The sequence below is a fragment of the Palaemon carinicauda genome, chromosome 30 (genome assembly GCF_036898095.1).
Source record: "Palaemon carinicauda isolate YSFRI2023 chromosome 30, ASM3689809v2, whole genome shotgun sequence".
NCBI classification, from domain to species: domain Eukaryota; kingdom Metazoa; phylum Arthropoda; class Malacostraca; order Decapoda; family Palaemonidae; genus Palaemon; species Palaemon carinicauda.
The window spans coordinates 36,829,069-36,836,568 of NC_090754.1; positions in this window are offsets into that span (position 1 = coordinate 36,829,069).

Genomic DNA, 7,500 nt, shown 5'->3' on the forward strand with positions numbered 1-7,500 from the left:
GAGTCACTTGCCCATTCCTGAATCTCCCCCCTTTTTTCCAGGGGGGTCCTAAAAACTTCATAAACATTGCCCTAGAGGGAGCTCCAATTAAGAATCTGTTAATATTTAGCCAAAACTCCACAACTGCTCACATAGTTATTTTCATTTATGCAGTCAACCAAATGTACTATATATGTCACTGGCTGAGCTTTTACGGGATATTCAAGTGATTACTTCTTCCCATATCCCTATGATAATAAATCAGAGAGAGAGAGAGAGAGAGAGAGAGAGAGAGAGAGAGAGAGAGAGAGAGAGAGAGAGAGAGAGAGAGAGAGAGAGAGAGAGAGAGAGAGAGAGAGAGAGAGAGTGTATAATAGGTTTGAAGTCATCATTTCAAGTACAAACGCTTTTTCAAGAGAAGGTCTTCAGAGTCAGGAATTAACCAGGGTCTTATGCTGACGAAACTTCTAGTGCATGCAAAAACTATAGCATCCTTCAGGCGTGACATTGAATTTGAAAAAAAACGGAGCGTATTAATATGCTTAGGAAACATTATGCATTCATGCATATTCAGAACTATTTAGGTAGCTATACATTATTTAAAATTATTCAATAGCTAAAATTACAGAAGAATTAAGACGTATTGTTTTATAGATGCGCAGTTAAGAATGAATGAATGAATGAATTGAAGTTCCCTGGCATCCTAACATACAGTTAAGATATCTTGAAATAATAAGAAAAGGTTTTAATCACAAAATCTCTCTCTCTCTCTCTCTCTCTCTCTCTCTCTCTCTCTCTCTCTCTCTGAGTGAGGAGTACCTGGGAAGAAGATTCAAATAGAACTTCAAAGGGAGGCAAGTAAAGCAATACCAAATATTTCCACATTGTTTGAGAAGAGCGAACGATGTGGAAACACAAGTACGTAACAAATGCAACGAAAAAGTTGAGGAATGTAAAGGCAACTTTAGCAAATTCTATGTTGTAAGTTGTTACCACATGGAAGTGAGGAAGCGCTTAAACAGGTATGTCGTAAAAGGTAGAGCTTCGAGAAAAATGAAGTTTGTATGAATTGTATTTCACGGAGCTATTGGCAGCTGAAGTCTAGATCTTTAACTGATTATGTAAATAGATCATAAGGAAAATCAGAATGTTTATTATTATTATTATTATTATTATTATTATTATTATTATTATTATTATTATTATTATTATTAACTGCTAAGCTACAACCTTAGTTGGAAAAGCAGGATGCTTTAAACCCAGTGGGTCCAACAGGGAAAATAGCCCAGTGAGGAAAGGAAACAAGGAAAAATAAAATACTTTAAGAATAGTATATTAAAATAAATATCTCCTATTTAAACTATATAAACTTTAACAAAAACATGAGGAAGAGAAATAAGATAGAATAGTATGCCCGATTGTACCCTCAAGCAAGAGAACTCTAACAAGACCATGTGACTTTTGATGTCGCGGCACCAGGTAGATTTGAATAGATCAATTAATCAAAGAAAAACAGTTGGGAAACAACCATTAAACATATTGTGCATTAAGAAGCTTGGAAATCAAGAAGTTAAACCTTTTATATAAGTTTTATTTACATATTCTGGTAAATGTTGTCATTATATTTTATTATTTAAGTCAAATTAGAAATTGTGGTTACTAGAAAGTGACAAGTGAAGATGGCTTACCCAAGTTTTAGCTAAGTATACGATCCCAGGAAATGAATGCATGTATGATATGCAAAAGATCATTTATATTACTCCTGTAGAACAGTGGTTAAAGCTGGATGTAGTAGGATCCCTGGGTGTCATCTCCGTCATGGGCTTCCTGGTTTCTGATTTCGTTGCTGGAGGAGTCGTGACAAACCAGTTGAAGTGGTACTGACTCAACAGTTTTACACTTAAGCATGTGGTCTTTACCTTAGATGATGCTGATTTTGGCCTTAGATTACCGTAAAAACGTTTCTAGTTTTCTTAAATCTGAAGTTTGTAACTTTGTAAAACCAAATTACCTTATATTGCCTTAAAATTACCTTAAAACCATGCAAATTACTTCAACTAAGGTAATTACCTTAAAAGTTTAAACCTTGGTACTGAGCCTCGCTGGATTCAAAAGAATCGAAAAACAGAAGAGGTCTTGTAATAGGGAGACAAGATATTTTCTAGACTTTCAAATAAAACGAAACATCTTTTATCTTATTGAATTAAATTGAGGCTATGGGATGTCATGTTGAACTTTCATAACATGTTATTGCTTTATTGTGAAAACCTGTTATTCAATACTTATTTCTGGTGCAACGAATGCATTGTACCAACCGTGTCACACGATCGTACATAGTAACGACATTTCATTTTGTGTTATTTTATGCTTGTATCTTCACTCTCCCCTCGCACGGACAAGAACCTGAAATAACATGTCTGTTTTTCTCCCCGTTAACTGTTAACCGGTGCGGTGTTGGTTGAACAGGAAATTTCCTGTTGCCTTTGAGTATGTATATAAAAGCGAGTGTTCTGTAATAAAGACTCAGTTGCTTTCATCCTGCCTTTGAATCACAACCTTCTCTCGGCACGTCACAGTAAATTTTTCCCTGCTGTCAGTAACAGCTGTAAGGGCAAGCAAACCCAGGACGACCAAATGGACTTGTAAGTCAGAGCAAATTATTTACAATCAACTCGCTATAATATTGTTATGCTTATTATTGAAATATTTAATGACGTAAAACTTTTCACCAGGCAACATTCAATAAAACCTATGGGCAGAAATAACTCCAAAGATATAGTACTCATTCATATCCCCCGAGATATATATATCCAAAAAATTCAATTCATGATTTACTGCAATTTGTAGGTAGTAGGTTGGCCAGGGCACCAGCCGCCCATTGAGATACTACTGCTAGAGAGTTATTGGGTCCTTTTACTGGCCAGACATTACTACATTGGTTCCTTCTCTCTGATTATGGTGCATACACACACCCGATAATCTAGCCTATGCTTTATATATTCTCGTCTGTCCACATACACCTGACAACACTGAGATTATCAAACAATTCCTCTTCACCCAAGGGGTTAACTACTGCACTGTAATTGTTCAGTGGCCACTTTCCTCTTGGTTCGGGTAGAAGAGACTCTTTAGCTATGGTAAGCAGCTCTTTCAGGAGAAGGAAACTCCAAAATCAAACCATTGTTCTCTAGTCTTGGGTAGTGCCATAGCCTCTGTGCTATGGTCTTCCACTGTCTTGGGTTAGAGTTCTCTTGCTTGAAGTTACACTCGGGCACGCTATACTATTTTCTCTTCTTCTTGTTTTGTTAAGGTTTTTACACTTTATATAGGAGATATTTATTTCAATTTTGTTACTGTTCTTGAAATATTTTCTTTTTTCTTTTTTCTATTCCTCACTGGGCTATTTTCCCCGTTGAAACCCCTGGGGTTATAGCATCCTGCATTTCCAACTAGGGTTGTAGCTTCGCAAGTAATAATAATAATAATAATAATAATAATAATAATAATAATAATAATAATACTAATGATAATAATTCCTCGTCATACAAGAAACTCCCATATCTTGGAAACCATGTTAGAGACGCATTTGTCAGTGTTGCTTTGATCTCCTGTTCAAAGGTTTAAAGGCCGCTCATGAATGGCAGAGGCAAGGGACAGTGACATTGCCCTATCAAGCAGGACAATTCCCTAGAGACTGACCATATATCATATGAGCAGCGCCCAAGCTCCTCTCCATCCAAGCTAAGACCAGGGAGGGTCAGGCAGTGGCTGCTGATTCCGCTCATGAATAGCAGAGGGAAGAGGCAGTGACATTGCCTCATCAAGCTGGACAATGCCCTAGAGACTGACCATATATCATATGAGCAGTGCCCAACCCCTCTCTCCACCCAAGATAGGACCAGGGAGGGCCAGGCAGAGGCTATTGATTTCTCAGTCGATAGACTTATAGGCTCCGCCAAAACCCCCATCCTTAGCTCACAAGGATAGTAAGGTTGCAGACATTAAAGGAACTAACAAGTTTGAGCAGGACTCCAACCCTCGTCTTGCAATCACCAGGCAGAGACGTTACCAATCAGGCCATGGCAACACTGTAATACTGCTGTTGGTAAGTTCAAGGAAAATTTAAACTGAGTTTTGCATCATCATGTTCATCACATATAACCAGTTTTTACTTCCTTTTATTCATATATTCTCTAGTCAATAAATGGCCAGATGGACAGAAGTCCCTTTTCTGAAAACAACACAAAACTGTCCTTTTATGGTATTTTTTTTACCAGCCTATAGCCACAAATATTCTTACCTCATCAATCCATCGTCTTCTCTTCCTCCCCTTTTTCTTTTGGAATCTTTATTGACCTATTCTGTTATTCTTTATATCCAATACAACGGAAAGGTCTTAGACTATCACTGAATTATTTTATTACAATATGAATAAAAAACAAATCAAATGCGTTCAAATTTCACTTTACGTTTTTTGGATTCGTATAAAAATCTGGTTTTCATCATTTAGAGGCTGAATCTGGACAAAATGAAGAGCAATGAATATTCATAATAATTAGTTAATATACGAAGATACGATTTTCCATGTTATTCATTTAACGGGTTTTTACAAATGAAAATCAAGTTTCTATATACGTTTGTGTTTGATTCAATCAATTGTTATTTGATACCAGTAGTATATACATTTCTATAAAATTTCTTTGAATATTTACTCAAGTTTGTATGAATAATTGAACTGATTATTTGTAATTGAAAGAGCCCACAGAGCTTGACAATAATGGGCATTTGATAATTACTTGACCCCACAAGAATTTTTTTTTTTTTTTTTTAATTTTCAAAATAACTTTTCGAAATGTTTTACTATAGTGCTTAGTGCTCTTGCAAGATGGGGAGAAACTGAACAATAAGTCCCATTTTCGACTTTAGTGCTATTAAAGTCAACAATTGACTTACAGAACAGGTTTCAATACCTAATTTACAGCGCTATTGCTAGCGGATATAAGGAGCAAAAACTGGGCCTCTAGACATGTCCTTTAGTTTCTGAATACATCTGTGCGGTGTAGTCATGTACCCGGTTCTGAATGGCAACAAGTGCTGTCAATGGTTTTTTTTAAGAGCCATTTTTTTTTTTTTACATTAGTGGTTTTCAGATTTTATCTTTTTTTTATTGTTTTCTCCTCGTGGAATTTACAGGTCCTAAATAGGAAAGTATTTCTCTAATTTCTTCATTCATGTTCTAGAGATATCTAATTTTTACATATTTTTTTTTTTAAATATAAATTCATACAACTAAATTTTTTGTATTTCTTTTCACGCATGAGAATGAAAAATAGTTGAATAACTGATAGAGAAAATACGATAAATAAAAAAATCGTAAAACTTCATTGATATTAGTTACAGAAACAACACCAATAATAATATTAATAATAATAATAATAATAATAATAATAATAATGATAATAATACACTACTACTACTACTACTACTACTACTACTACTACTACTATTAATAATAATAATAATAATAATAATAATAATAATAATAATAATAATAATAGTAGTATTAATAATAATAATGATGATAATGATAATAATATTAATAATAATAATAATAATAATAATAATAATAATAATAATAATAATAAAAACTAAACAAATAAAAACTAATATTAATTCGGTGCTTATCAGTGGAATCACTTGATATCTAGTGAATAAAAGCAACTGAGATTTATGTCTGCGCATGTCCCAGTTTTATTATCGAAGGCACATTGCCCCAAATTTTTACCTCGAAAGTGTTTGTGAGGTCAGTTCACCTAAGCAAGAAACTAAACGTTTATACGGCAAACTCACCACGCCCCATTTCTTGAGACTATGATGGGTCATGGCTATTTGTTTTCTTCCTTTATTACGTCTCTCTCTCTCTCTCTCTCTCTCCTCTCTCTCTCTCTCTCTCTCTCTCTTTTTCCATCCCAGGGTACTAGATCATTCTCTCTCTCTCTCTCTCTCTCTCTCTCTCTCTCTCTCTCTCTCTTTCTCTCTCTCTCTCTCTCTCTCTCTCTCTCTTTTCCATCCCAGGGTACTAGATCATTCGAGATTTACAATGCACATGGCCGCAATATAAGTCACTAGATTTTCTCTCTCTCTCTCTCTCTCTCTCTCTCTCTCTCTCTCTCTCTCTCTCTCTCTCTCTCTCTCTTCAGGTACTAGACCTCATTTGAGATTTACAGTGGACATGGTCACAATGTAATAATTCAGCAGACTCTCTCTCTCTCTCTCTCTCTCTCTCTCTCTCTCTCTCTCTCTCTCTCTCTCTCTCTCTCTCTCTCTCTCTCATCTTAGGGTACTAAATCATTCGAGATTTACAATGGACATGGCCGCAATATGATAAGTCAGTAGATTCTCTCTCTCTCTCTCTCTCTCTCTCTCTCTCTCTCTCTCTCTCTCTCTCCTCTCTCTCTCTCTCTCTCTCTCTCTCAATATAAGATGGCATATTTCTATTTGAAAGCATATGAACTTTAAATCGTTTATATTAAATTCCCTGATGTAAAATGCTATTTATAAGTCTGCAGATTTTACAAGTTAACTTATAAAATGTTAGTTTCATCAACATTACTGCTTAAAACTCAACTCAACACTCAATTTTTTACTTTAGACACTGGAGAGCTCATCAAATTTTGTTTAGAGTATGGTGTAGATTTTGTGTAAAATAATTTGACTCTTACCTTGGGGATGTGCATACAATCTAAATATTAAAAAAAAAAAAAAAAAAAAAGAACGAAAATTGGCACCAGAGTTGAAACTCTCAGGTAACTCCTGAGTTATTTCCCTTGTAAAGTTGATTCAACAATTCGAAAATTAATCAAATACTCAGATCCCTCCATTGAAACACTAATTTTCAAGCTAGTCGAATAAGCGTTGGCTTTGAGTTCTTGAATTCTATAAGTGTTAGAAAGATAGACATTATTAAGACTGATTAAATCATTAATTGGGAGAAATCCATATTGCATCTGTGACAGAATGAAAACCAAACATCGTGAAATCCAAAGGAGAGCAGCAAGAAGACTTGTTTCTCAAGGACAATACCATTGTTTATCCAAACTAGATTGCCTCATGCCGCTTAGTCACCCAGCTGTCTAACCTCTGTCTGTTTCTTTAAGTAAAATTCTACTCTGTTTAATGATTTTGTGAGTAATGATGACGTGATTTATGGTATAAAATAGCATCTGCATTGCTAGGGTGAAATTGCTGTTCTATAAGGGGATGATAACATTGGAATGCTATTAATCTCTGTTCGCTTCTTAAAGTTAAATTCTAGTCCCTGTGTAATGACGTTGTCAGTAATGATAACGTAATTTATGGTATATAATAGTACCTGCTTTACTAGGATGAAATTTCTTTTCTATAGGGGAACGAAAACATCGGAATGTTATTAACCTCTGTCTGTACCTTAAAGTAATATTCCATTCTCTGTGTAATGATTTTGCCAGTAATGATAAGGTGATTTCTAGTATAAAATAGTAT